At 39.5% G+C, this 14,674-nt stretch overlaps 1 protein-coding gene across 1 annotated transcript in view; it reads left to right on the top strand.

Moving 5' to 3' along the window:
• NAALADL2 (N-acetylated alpha-linked acidic dipeptidase like 2) overlaps nucleotides 1-14,674 on the top strand; it is a 912,012-nt gene that overhangs the window by 185,694 nt on the left and 711,644 nt on the right. Inside the window, exon 3 of the mRNA XM_075068381.1 lies at nucleotides 4,563-4,654. The gene's annotated coding sequence lies outside the window, so the exon portion shown is untranslated. The remainder of the gene's footprint in view (nucleotides 1-4,562; nucleotides 4,655-14,674) is intronic.

Genomic DNA, 14,674 nt, shown 5'->3' with positions numbered 1-14,674 from the left:
AAGCCTAGGAGGCGAGAGAAGTGAAGCAGCCATGGCATGCTCGGGGAGGAGGTGGGGCAGAGGTGAGCTGGTGCAGGGGGTTCCCCTGCGTGCCGCCGCTCCCCTTACTTGCTGCAGGTGGCCCTCCCTGCTTTCCCCTGCCCCAGCTCACTCCGCCTAAATGCCGGCGGCGACCGAGGTGACCGGGGCGGCCAAAGATATGGCTGCCACGGACGCTGCCAAAGAAAATGCCGCTCCCACAAATCCTAGCACCCTAGGCGACTGCCTAGGTCGCCTAAATGGTTGTACCGGCCCTGCCGGCAACAGCCAGTATGCCGTGCTGGACTGTACTGGCTTCTCCGGTGATGATTTAAAGAGCCCAGGGCTCCAGCTGCTGTGGGGAGCCTGGGCCCTTTAAATCACCTCCAGAGCTCTGGCAGCCAGGCTCTGGTGGGGATTTAAAGGGCCCAGAGTTCCTGCAACTGCAGGGAACCCTAGACCCTTTAAAAACTAGACCACGCAGCCTCAAACTAATTCCTCAATCTGTGAGGAGATTTAGTTTTATATTAATAACACATTAGCATCTTTCATTAAGGATCTTTCATTAAGGATCTCTTAAACTTTCAATAAGATTAATTAAATATGTCTGAGGGTCTTCTGAGGTTATGTAGAGCTGTCCCTATTGTAAAAAATGGAGAAACTTAAACCAATCAAGTGACTTACCCAAGTACAGAATGAGTCCACGGCACAACTGAAGTGAAAAAAGAACTTTACCCTGTTTGCGGTCAAAGAGGTTGTGGACTTTACAATTCACCTTCCATCCTGTTAATTCTTTTAGTTCCAATGTAAAGCTTGGCTCCCTGGCACTTCAGGCACTTAAGCATATGAATATATTTACTGATACGAGTATTTCCATCGACCTAAGCAAGACTATTCACACAAGCAAAGTTACACACATGGTTAAACCTTTGCAAAATGGAAGAAATTTTGATTTCTTTGTCATAGGCTGATTGGACCTAATTGTTTTTTATTTCTTCTAAGTGGATGTATTCCAGAAAATTATTTAGAACAGTGGTTTTCAAACCATGGGTTGGGCCCCCAAAGTGGTTTAATGGGGTCACCAGGCCTGGCGTTAGACTTCCTGGGGCAAAAAAACTAACCCGAGCCCCACTGCTTGGCCCTAGGTGTTGAAGCTCAGGTTATGGGCCCCCTGCCTGGGGTTAAAGCCCTTGGGCTTTGGTTTTGTCCCCACCCCCCCCACGCCAGTGGCAGGTCTTGGGCGGGTTCAGGTTTCAGTCCTTCCTCCCGGGGTCATGTAGTAATTTTTGCTGTCAGAAGATAGTCGTGGTGTAATGAAATTTGAGAACCCTTGATTTAGAACATACTCCTATTTAATAGTTGGTTAGTGTTGGTTTTCTTACAAAAATATGTATCATAACTGACTAGCCCCATAACTTAGTGGCTTTGGCTGTTCTCCTTTGATTCGTGTGTGTAAGCCCCATTACCGTTAATGCCTTTTTGGAATGCCTGTCTCAGATTTCTAATATTGACTATTAATGTCCAAACCCCTAACCTCTTATGAGATATTTATAATGTGGCTCTCTCTAGGGCTTAGCAGTAAGGAGGATTTAATCTTATAATTCATCTTTTAAGCTATAAAACTGTAAGACAGATAAACTGCTTTGCTAAAGTGAAGCTTTTATCTGAGCAAACATGCCTATTGATGGCCCAGGGAAAGAGCTGTTTTTGTATCAGGCCCAATAAATAATGAGTGTAATATGCACCACTACAGACATTATCATTTCAAAGTCTCTTATTTTTTAAGGAAAAAAAGGACAATATGCGTTTGTGACTGTCAAGGAATTATTTTTTCCCCAAATGAAATATCATTTGCTTCATCGTGTTAAACTTCTGCGGCTTTGATATTCATTGTCACCTTAATTATCTTTCTGTCTGTACTTTGAAGGGCAAAATATGGCTTAAGTGTGGAGCTAATGCTGTTTCTTTCTCTTCTTTGAAGGCAGCAGTGTTTTGTTTTATTGTCTCGCTTGCCAGGCTGAGTCCCTTGTAGTGAAGATGCACTGTAACTGATGGGCTGCTTGGCTTTCTACTACTGCACTTGACTACTTCATCTTTGGCTTTTTCAGTGCAAAGCAAATGCTACACTAGCTAAGGGGAAAGGATGGACTATTGGTTAGGGGGCTGTGCTAGGACTCTAGCAGTGGGTTCAGTTCCATGTTCCACTACAGTCTTCCTGTGTGGTTTGGTTAAGTCACTTAATTTCTCTGTGCCTCAGTTCCCTAGCTGTGTAATGCCCTACCTCCCAAGAGGCTGTCCAGGGGGCTGCTAAACTTGGCACTAGATGCTCCTATTAACCTTACAGCTTTGGTTCTTTTATTTAAAACTAGGTTCCCCTTTGACTTTTTGAATACAGTCCTAGCATATCTAGAGAGCCTCATCCTTTTCTATTCTCTTTTTTTTTCCAATGGGCAGAATATTTGATTCTAGTGTGACTGCTAAACATAGTTATTATGTTCTAGCAATACAATTGTACAAATGGTTCAATTTTCATGGGCCCACATTGCAGTCATACCGTTTTATTGCATTATTTCTTTCTTTTGCTTGGTGATGTTTGAAGCCTTTGCAATTAAAATTGAGCATTTCTGATGGTTTTATGGATTCCCAATGTGAATTTCAATTGCAGACCTTGGAAGGAGGTGATACTGCCCTTCTTTGTAATACAGCCTTTTCATTACTAGCATGCTACTGTGTTTTCAGTGGATTATAATAAGCACCTCTCAGTTATTATCGATCCTTCTTTCTAATTTAATGCATATTACGCTGCCAGTGATTGTGTAGCAGCAGCGGGATTACTTTATTATCTGTAGTATCTTTGTATTAGTTTACAGTTAGTACATAGTACCAAGATCCTGCAGGACAAGTAGCAGCTCTGTTTAAGTTTGCACCAACCTGCCTTCTCATTACTGAGTGAGACATTTTGCTTTTGTGTGTGATGTGTTTGAGAAACAATTAAATAAATGCTCTTATATTTCACATGATGGGGGTGGGGAGCTGTTTTTTATTTCAATGCACAGGTTGTGACAAGGTTGGCCAGTGGAGGAGTATGGAATCCCACATTCCAGAGAACTGGAATGAGGGGGGGGGAGGGGGAGATTGGTGAGCTACAGATGACAGATTGCATTTATAATTAATTTTAAATTTCAATGTGTGAAATATTTTAGTTAGAGAATAAATGTTTAGTACTCAGAGCTGGCTGTGGAATTGGAGTGAGAGTTGTATTGCTGACGTGCTAGATTATTTAAGAAATGCTCTTTTTAGCAAAGCAACACTTAATAAAGAAGTAATCAACCAAAAGCGATTGCAATGTTTTATACCCTGATTAATGGTCTGTGAAATAAATATAGACAGTTTGATCTGACGTGAGAACACTTGGATGTCCACACAGCTTTGGTTTCCTCTCTCATGTATTAAACAAGTCTCATTCTGCTTGTAGGGGAAAATAGGTTCTACATTAGATTTTAGTGAACAAAATGTGGGTTGTTTGTTTTTTTGGTGTGCAGGGAGTTCTTGATCCTGCAAGTCCATATGTGATATGCAGCAGGGAATGCAAAGTTGTTGTGGTCCAGCACAAATGAAAGGGAATGCTATTAACCATGTCAGATTAAGTGCCAGGCATGGTCCTCTGCCTGATGTGATAGGAAGTCTCAAGTGCCCCGTGTAGTAAGATAAGTAGTTTTGTCTTTATTTCATTGATGGGGTAAACAAGGCACGGAGAGATTGCCCAGCTTTCTTTAGCAGGTTAATAACAGAGCTAGGAGTGGAACCTACCTCGTTGCCTCTTAACCTATGGTCCTATTTATTAGATCATGCTGGATAGAAGGTTTTTGTTTCTTTGTTTTTGAATAAAAATTAGCTCTAAATTCTTCAGGTAGAGTGAAAACTCTTTGTTTAAATGCAAACCATTTGAAAAGGAGTAACAAAGCCTTCATAAATGTATCTTGTGAGGGGTTTTGGATATCAAGGAAACAGCATCTTTTGTTTGTGTGTTTCTAAATACTACTGTATAATGGTAACTAGATTCATGGATTCCAAGACCATAGAACTTCCCTAAAATAATTCCTAGAGCAGATCTTTTTTTAAAAAAAGAAAAAAATCCAAGCTTGATTTAAAAATTGCCATCTTGGAGAATCCACCATAACCCTTTGTAAAGTGTTCGAGTGGTGAATCCTCTTCAGTGTTAAAAATGTATGCCTCATTTCGAGTCTGAACCTGTCTTGCTTCAACTTCCAGCCATGGGGTCTTGTAATACCTTTTCTCTGAAAGGTATAAGAGCCCATTATCAAATATTTGTTCTGCATATAGTTACTAATAGACTGTTATCAAGTCACCTCATAACCTTCTCTTTGTTGAGCTAAATACATTGAGCATGTTGTCATCACTATAAGGTAGGTTTTCTAATCCTTTTATTATTCCCAGGACTGTTACCTGAACCGTCTCCAACTTCTTGGATTTCCTCATGAAATTTGTCGTGAAATGTAATAGAATAATTTCTTCCTTTTCAGCAGATTAATCTAGAGATTGTTACTCAAGACTAGAAATATGCCTTCATGAAAAGGTTTCTGGAAATAGTGATCCTTACTGTCTTGGCTTTAAGGTATGTGAAACAACTTGTTATACTGCATATCGCTTCTAACTTTTTGTTTTATGGTAACTATTTACTTTCACTTTGTGGAGAGAGTTTTGCCATTGTGCTAAGGAGAAAAATGTATTTGAAAGACAGATCACTAGAATTGAATGAGAAGTTTGCATTATTAAGGCAGCAGAAGATAAATAATTTAAAGCCATGTTGCAATTGCAATTCTCCCAAGCTTCTGAAATATAGAATAATATAAATGTAGGACAGGAAGAGACCCTGATAAGTCATCTGGTCCATACCCGCTACAGTGAGGCAGGATTAAGTATTATCTAGATCATCTCTGCATGTGTTGGTCATAACCTGTTTCTTAAAACCTCCACTGACAGGCATCCACAACCTCGTAGGGGATTTCTTCTAGTGCATTACTATTACCACAGTTTTCAATAGCTAATCTAAATTCCTTGCTGCAAATTTTAAGCCTATTACCTACATGAATCGTCGCTCAGTAGGTCTAGGGGGGAAAGAGTCACCTCTCTTTATAATGACCTTTTACGTACTTGAAGATTCATGCCCTCCCCCGTCTTTCTTCTCGACTAAAGGAACCGGTGTTTTCAATTTTCTCCTTGTAAGTCATATATTCTATATCTCCATAATCATTATTTTGCCCTCATGGGCTCTTCCTGTTTGTCTACATCTTGCCCAAAGTGAGGTGTCGGAACTGGACACATACTCAGTTGGGCTTATCAGAGTCATGGAGAATGGAGAATTTACTTTCGTGTCTGCTTAAACACTGAAAACGAAGTGCTGCTATGTCTTAAAAGCAGAAACAAAAAAAACCATCACTCCAAACTGCTTTATCGGTTTAAGAGTGTAGCGATTACTCTTGATCAGCAAAAACAACGAGGCAGTCTTGTCCTGTGAGTCCTTTGGCCATTCTTTTCATTATTATACTGCTTACTGTATTTTTCAATCCATTGCATTGATGAAGCGTTGTTTTATCCAACAACGTTATGCCAAATAATTTTAGTTAGTCTCTAAGGTGCACAAGGATTCTGTTGTTTTGTCTTTTTAAGTGTGTTTACAAAAGCAAAGTAAGCTTTATGTTTGTTTTTATGGTGCAAGAAGGGTAACAATAAATATCTTAGGGAATGCAGGCTCTGTCTGTTGAACATTTTATTGTTCTTTTTTCTGACATTATTCACTTGCATTCTACATCTAGATACACTGCCTAAACATTATGAGTTGAGTCAGCAGCTTGTGTTCTGGCCCCTCCTCATGATTATTGTAGTTTACTACAGTTATTGGCAGAGTGTTGGGTTTTTTTTGTTTTTTTTTTTTTTTTGTTTTGGGGTTTTTTTGTTTTGTTTTTTTTTTTTTTTGTTTGTGTGTGTTTTTGGTTATTTTTTTGTTTTTTTTTTATTTTTTTTTTTTTTTTTTTGGTGTTTTTTTGTTGTTTTTTTTTATATGGCATGGCCTTATGGTCGTGCAGAGAGAAATCATGAAAATGTATCACATATAAATTTTGCAAGTGTTTTTACTTAGCTATATTCTTAGGTAACTATTGCTTCAATGTACATATACTAAGCATGACCTTAAGCATAATTTATTTGCTATCTTTCTCTCTCTTCTCTCTCTTTTCATCATCAAATGAGTATTTTCTTCAATTAGTAAGCTTTGGATCTCAGTAGCGTGGATCATGGGACTGAAGATGAGGGAAGCAAGAATCCAGTCTAATTTGCAATAACATTTATTTAAACCTTCCCCAAACTTTACAGCTGAATATAATATGTAGGCTGTTCTCCCCTAATCTCAATTTCCTGTGAGCCTATCTCCCCTATTATAACAGAATTGGATCGTTCGCTCAGAACTGTATCCCGATACATTGAATTGAACATCTCAAAAATTCAAAACGGTTGGCTGGTGGTGGTCAGACCGTCTCTGATATTAGAGCCAGAAGAATACTGAGCCTGCTGATCAAGTCTAATAGAAGTTGGGCTTATATGGTACCTGATCAGGTTTTTAATATACTTGAAAATTAGTGAATTCTGCCTCTTGAGAGGGTAAAGGCTAATCAGTACTTTAGGTGGAGCTGGCAAAACATACCATCACCTGCTCTCTTTGTTAATGATTTCTTCTTCCTCAATGGTCATGACCATACTATGAACGCTGACCGTCCTTCCTTCAGCATAATGGGAGTTGAACACTCTCAAATGGGATATCTCTGAGACATACAAGCAGTTAAATTTTTACAAGTTAATATGAGAGTTGTACTAAAACACTAGCAGTAATAATTGATGATAGCCGAGATCAGAGTCTGGGAATACCACAGATATTATCATATGATTCTGGTAGGTAACTGCTGGGGAAGCGTTGTGGCACGTATTTATAATGCAGGCATGGGACAACAGTGTATAAAAAATAATAAAAAGCGTTATAAATTGTGATGAAAGGGAGTGAAGGAACCTATAATGGTGAAATCTGTGACATAGAACTTCACTAAAATATTGAGGAATTATGTGGTTGCCATTAGTAACATTATTGCAGGCGTTACCACAGAGAATAGCAAGGGCTATCAAAATACTTCCAATTCGAACCTCAGAGTCCAGAAAGAGGTGCCTGCATAACTCACAACTTAATGACCAGCTTGATCTGATATTGTGCGCCACAGACAGGAATCAGTGCCGTCTCCCTGTCTCCCAAACCTTCCCTGGGGAACCCAAGACTCAGCATGCCCTGAGTCTCACAACAAAGGAAACCCACTTCCCTTCTCTCTCTTACTTCCCCAGATTGCCCACCCTGGGTATCACTAGAGATTTCCCGCTTCAATCCTTGAAACACAAAACAGAGAGACAATTTACCTTCCCCTCCTTCTTTTCCCCCTCCAGTTTTCCCTGAGAGAGACAGTAAAACCTGCACAACAGAGATTCCTATCCACCTTGCCATAAACTAGAAAAAGAAAAGTCAACAAGTTTTAAAAAAAAGAGCTTATATAAAAGAAATAAAAGACAAAAAATATAACTCTGTATCAAAGTGACAATACAGGTCAATGCTTAAAGAAGAATATGAATATAAACAGCCGTATTCAAAAGAAATACAATTAACCTTCAGCAATTACACGCAATGTAATACAAAACACTATAAAAACCTATTGTTGCTACCTTGTTTACTACAACTGGGAAACAGAAGATAGAAAGGCTGGAGAAGATCCTCTCATAGCGAGAGAGCACAGAAAGAGAGACAAAACGAAGACAAAACACCACCATAATTCCTCCTTGGAGCTTCTGAAAATCCTGTTTCTGATTTCTCTGTCAGCGTGTTGGTTTTCTTGTAACCTCTGTACACGTAAATATACAAAACATGTCAAACCTTAGCTATCTGTTTATGACAGGTGCTGTCCTAACTAGGTGTGTGTGTGTGGGGGGGGGGGATCGATCTAAGTTACCCAGCTTCAGCTATGTAAATAACATAGCTGAAGTTGACATACTTAGATCTACTTACCGCGGTGTCTTCACTGCGGTAAGTGGATGGCCGACGCTCTCCTGTCGACTCCGCCTGCACCTCTCATCCTGGTGGAGTACCAGAGTCAACAGGAGAGCACTCGGCAGTCAATTTATCATGTTTAGACTAGATGTGATAAATCGACCCCCACTGGATTGATCGCTACCTGCGAATCCAGCGGGTAATGTAGACAAGTCCTGAGATGCAGCAGTTTCCCTATGTACTTTAATGGGAAACAGCTGCAGTATCTCAGATTTAAGAGTGTAGAAATTGTGACTAGTCATCCACTGTATGTGCCTCAGATTGTTTGATGTAACAAAATAAATGTAGATAAAATTGTACACATGAAATCCCTATTTCCATGCTGTAGGTTCTTAGTGGAAAAAATAACAAAAGTCCTATAACTGGATTCTGGAAACGACAAGAGAATTTCTACTTCGGCTTTTAAGTTCTCAAGATTGGAATAGCAGGCAGGAACAGTCTTCCTGTTTCTTGTCCTTAGAATATGGGCTCTTGAACCATCTACCCTTTGATGTTGACCCTGGTGTCACACACAATACACTCTTCTAGCTTGTAAAGATGTTTCTGTTGTTGCATACATGGATGTGAGCAGAAGCCAGTTTTATGACAAGGACAGCCATGTGCATGCCCACATCTGAAAGCTATAGGATGACCAAACAGCAAATGTGAAAAATTGGGACAGGGAGTGGGATGCAATATGAGCCTATATAAGAAAAAGACCCCAAAATTGGGACTGTCCCAATAAAATAGGGACATCTAGCCACTGCACAACTCCAGCTTGCTTTTTAGGGTGACCAAAGTATATACAGTGATAAAATCAGATGTTTTTCTTAGAATTGTAGAAGTGCAGAAGTTCTCTTTTCATGTAGTTCCTTTTTCCAGTGTAGGGTTGTTTCCCTGCAATATATGAATCTTGCATCACCTGTTTTCTCCCCATCCAGGACATCTTAAATTTTATGGAAGATATTGTAAAATACCCAGGAGCCCTTTTAAAGAAGCACAGTAAGCTTCAACCATGATGTGCCTGAACTGTGTTTTTTCCTAGCAATCCTTTACATAAAATGGAAGGGTTGTATACACGTTTCTTTCTCCTGCAGCTGCTCTGTACAGAACTTGGAATAATTCAAATAATTGAATCTAATAACACATGCTTTAGAGATATTCTAAAGGATTGCTGTTAACACTGACTTTTAACAGAGCAATTATATGAATTGTGTGGTTTGACTGAGCAAATTTAGACATTAATATTCAAAATGATGATACTTTTGATCACAAAGAAAATAATCTTATTTTACATAATTGTTATCATCATTTTTTTTAAGGTAGGCATTATGGCTGTTACCATAAACCTAACAATATTATCACAGTTGCCTGGCAACTCGGGAAGATCTGTTGAAGGCCCCAAAGAATAAACAGAAGATTCAGCAACAGTTTGGGTCATCTCTAGAGCTGCTGAAGACTGACTTGTGCATTGAGATTTTAATATCTTAATGTGTAATGGTAGATGAGTTAGATTCATATGTTGCCCATCTTTCTTTGCATGCTCTTCTGTAAAAGCAAGGGGAATGACAGAAAATCCAATAGTTATTTAAAGAAAGAGGCAGCATGTTGTGAACTCCCACTCTGTATTCCTTAAGGGTGTTTTGCTTTAAGGCTGATAAGCACATTCAGTAAGAAAGATTACTTTCTTGCTAGACCTGACATGGACTATCATTGGATTTTTGAGAATTCTGTGTGTTTGGTGATGGGATGGTAAGGATCAGTATTACATAGCAAACTCAGGAAACATCTGGCTTTAGAAGTTAGTGAAGCATGGGGTAAGCTTGCTTTGAACTGTGATCTCTGTAGTAGCCTCTTCAAGGTGGAGTCATTACTGGCTTACTCGAAGACCACTCTGGGAATTAACACCGATTAGCTAAATGCCTAATAGTGATAAACTGAGACTTCTGGATCTTAAATAGAATGAATTCTCTGGGACTTAGAATATGATGCTGTAGGTAAAATATAATATTTTTAATCTACTTTTGTTTCCCATGTTTTAGTCACACCATCTCAGGCTGTGAATTCATCCAGTCCCTGATCTTGTGGAACAAGGAATACAAGAGACTTGACTGGCTTAAGCTTCAGAGTTGCTCTTTCAGTGAGAATTGTTTTAAACAGTGGGGGTTAGTATTAGCCCAAGAAGTGGCTTTCCCTTCTAGTTTGTTAATTGTCTGTGTTCTTTGGTTCATTAGGGAGATGTAATATGGTCTGTGGCTGTTGATGGCTGTTCTCTGGAAGATCTTTGTAGATAGAAGATACATTGGTGGTTAGCACTAGATTCAGCTCACAGTGCCAAGCATGGGAGTTCAAGGGTGATTTCCAGGGATGGCCATAGACCAGATGGCACCCCAGGAGAGGAGTGACTTTGGTGCTCCCACCCTTCATTTGTTAAAATTTTGAATACTTTTTTTTTAATGGCATTTGCAGCCCATTTCACAACTTTGATCGATTTGCATGCATGATTTATCCCTGTCATATAAGACGATTCATTTGCACACTAGGATCTGTAAATCTGTATTTACTTATGCTAACAAAAAAACCAGCACCCTAAGCCTGGCACCCCAGGCGGTTGACTGGGTTGCCTGCCCCTAAATCCGGCCCTAGTGATTTCCATTGCACGTTGGATTAAATGTAACAGTCTTTGAGGCTACGTATTGAGTTTAGCAACTTTATTCCTATTTCACAAAGAGATTGTCTTCAATTGTATAACTGAGTGTAACTGGGAAAACATGTGAATGGCTCATGAGTGCAGATGGCTAATGTGTAGCAAGTACCTTGTATATAGCTGATATTTGTAGACTGAGGAAATAGCATAATTTCAATGGGAGTTAGGCACCTCAAATTCCTTTGAGGATCAGGGTCTTGAGTATCAAGATCACTTTTGAAAATAGGACTTAGGCATCTAAGTCTCTTAAAGACTTCTGAAAATTGCACCCATCTTCCACTAAAAATCCGGTTAGACTATTGTTAGATAATCTCATCTATTTATTTGTACGACTGTAGTAGCACCCAGGGACCCAATGCTAGACATTGTACCTGTACTAATGGATATGAATACAGTCTGTATCCCAAAAAGTTTACATTTTCATTTAAGACAAGATGCAAGCAAGTATCCTCACAAGCAATAGGAGGCTGGTTAGAGAATGAGGCTAACAGTAATAAGATAAATTACATAGTCTAGCCATGTGCATAATTAATCATCTGAATTATAGAAAAAAAAACCCCAACATCTCCCTGACTGCCTCTCAGTCTAGTCATTATTGTTTGGATGTACGGTTTGTGTTTGTGATGGGTCTTGAGGAGAGATTTGAAGGAGATGAAGGTAGCATCTTCATGAATCAATAGTAGTAATAAGAGAAATAAACTTACTCAATTTCATGGACATTTGGGCCCAAATTTTTGGTTTGAACCCACGTTAGTAATTAGTATGTTTTATACCAACTGAATGCATTATACAGCACCACTTTTATCTGTATTGTAGCAAAACTCCCTGCAGTGCTAAACAATGTAAGATTTTCCTCACTGCATCACAAAGCATATTCTGTTCAAAAGCACTAAAAAACAGAGCAAGACTGTTTCCAAAGGAACATCAGCACAATTGTCCAGAGGATAACAACCTCTTGTGCAGAAATTCAGTTACTAATTATGTTTTTATACCTTGTAGCAAACTAGAAAGTTTCTCTGTTAGGTAACTGAAAACTATATAGCCTTTTTAATGGGACTCTGTGGTAATTGAACAAGAAACTGGCTGTTGTCAGCATTTCTTAATTCTAATTTTGTTGCTCAGGAATATAATAGAATGGTATTTCTCTGTGTACAACCTAGTGGTTTCCTGTTATCAAAAATATTTGTGGAACTGGCATTATATCCTTGGAAACTGCTATAACGCTTTCATTGGCTGTTCTTTTATGAAACTGAACTAGACTATTTTGACTCAGTCTTGTGTGAATGAGAGTCCTATCATCATGATTTATAAATGCTGAAGGTGGAATTTTCAGAAGTGTGCAAGGGATTTAGGAGCATGGGACTTGTCCTCCTAAATCCCTTAGGCAATTTTGAAAAGCTCCCTCAAGCATGTAGTAGAACTGGCTTGCGAGGTGCAATGCAGGAAACCCACATGATCCCAGAGTAACAGGTGTTTGTGTGGGTATTCTCCATTGAGTCTGAGGGAGAAGCTCTGGGGAAGCAGCACTATTATGGTGCTGCTCCATCCCAGTGGGTTGGAATTGCCAACTGCTGTCTCTGTGCGAGGGATTTCCATTCACTGGGATTTGTGAAGCATAGACCCAGAGGCTCATAGAATCATAGAATATAAGGGTTGGAAGGGACCTCAGGAGGTCATCTAGTCCATCCACCTGCTCAGAGCAGGACCAATTCCCAACTAAATCATCCCAGCCAGGGCTTTGTCAATCCTGACCTTAAAAACCTCTAAGGAAGGAGATTCCACCACCTCCTTAGGTAACCCATTCTAGTGCTTCACCACGCCATTCCACACTCTATATGCTTTTCTTACAACATCGGCATTTTTGGAGCCAACATGTTCATCATGCAGGAGTACAAAGGAGTGGCCCTTTCCCGAAAGGTGTTACATTTCTCCCAGGTGGAACTCAGTTATGGTAGAGTGGAAAGTTAGGTTCTGGTGATTTAAAACATCCACTTTTATCGAGCAGTGGCTACAGGCTTCAGTGGGAGTTTAGACTGAGCAAGGAGGGCAGGATTTGACACATAGTGAAATTGACTGAGTAGTAGGAGCGTGAATATACAACTTTATGGTTAATGAGGCATATTTTACCCGTCCTGTTTTGTATGTATTTGCACATCTTTTATGCTCTGTTGTAACATGTATAGGACATTAAGCCAGGCCACTCAAATGGATTTTTGGTGTTCTGAGCGTTGGGGTTTTTGTGTGTGTGTGTGTGTGTGTGACTCAGGAATAAAATCTTTGAGCTCAGCAGTTGGCAGTCTCAGGGCTGCTGTACCTTAAAACAACTACAAGTGGTGGAAACAATGTCAGAGATTGGTGTCAGCATGATGTAGCATATCCTGGCCATGCTGCTTTTCTCTAGCTATGCTGGCAGCTGGGAAAAAGGATGGTGTGAGAGCAGATATGGTATCTCTTCGCTATGGGAAGATCACACTTGTGTTGGGTGATCCTCCCTAGGACGGTTACACCTGAGGTATGGAACAAAGTAGCCATGCCACACGTGAGAATCTGACCCAGAGCAGTCAAAGGGTGTATCTGAGACTGCACAATGCAGCAGGAGCAAAACTGAAGGGGTTCCTAGCATCATGCTCTGTTCTAGGGTGACCAGATGTCCTGATTTTATGGGGACAGTCCTGATTTGGGGGGCTTTTTTTTATATAGGCACCTATTTACTCCCACCCCTGTCGCGATTTTTCACACTTGCTATCTGGTCATCCTACTCAGTTGACTAGATTGTGCTACTTCTCTATTATAGCACTATAGTACTACATTATGCTATAACAGCTATACAGAGAGACAGGAGTGTAAAATACGCATACAAGACAAAGCCTTTCCTTTGGCATGTCTGGTAACTATCCAACTAATGTGGCAATTTCCTCAAGAAGTGTCTGCATATAACTAGTATGTTTTATTTGCAAGTCACAGCTGGCATGAAATTGAATAACTATTCTTACTGCTAAATGCATATTTAAATTGGTTTCTTCATTCTGTAACATTCAGATATTCCCTTGCTGGGCTTTTACTTTTCTCCTGGGACTTTACAACATAGAGCATGTGCAAAGAGTGGCCTAGGATGGCAAAACTTTGTATGTGCTGTAAGCAACATTTGGCGGCCTGGAAAGGATTCCGATTCTCTACCTTAATTATGAACACGTAGCTAATGTCTCAGTAAAAAATGTTTTGTTTTTGCATTTGGCCTCTGTGCTGTTTGTTTTGCCTTAGCTTCCACCTTATCAGCTATATTAGGACAATTTATTGATTAAGGCACATCAGACAAAAGCATGGAGTATGAATGGCAGAAAGAGGCATGTGTGATGAATTTTAGATCTCCTTTTCAGTGTTGGTTTTGAATTAAAACATCTGTAGAGATATGTTTAAACACAGTAGTTATGTATTAAGTAAATACAGAGCAAATAGCTGTGAGATTCTAAAATACAGCATAGTGCCTGGAAGTGAGAAAAGTAATGTGTTATTGCAAATTTCAGTAGAATGGGAGAACTGTGCTGATCTAAAAGTCAGCTTTTCTCCAGTTGGAGACGATATGGGTTTGTGTCTTTACTTCCTCTAGAACATATACATTGATTAGTTTTAGGAATAATGCATGAATATAGTCTTTAATCCTAAAAGAGATTCATGAAAGGATAGTGTGAAATGATACTCCATAGCAGAAATGCTCTGTGTAAGACATTCTAGTTGATCTTGTTTAGTGGTTAAGAACACACACATTGTAGGAATAAGCTATATGGGATATATGTGTTTTAAAAATGAGCATC

The sequence above is a fragment of the Chelonoidis abingdonii genome, chromosome 8 (assembly GCF_003597395.2).
Source record: "Chelonoidis abingdonii isolate Lonesome George chromosome 8, CheloAbing_2.0, whole genome shotgun sequence".
Lineage (NCBI taxonomy): Eukaryota > Metazoa > Chordata > Testudines > Testudinidae > Chelonoidis > Chelonoidis abingdonii.
Note: the sequence above shows the minus strand (reverse complement) of the source record. Positions and strands in the feature narration are given on the sequence as shown.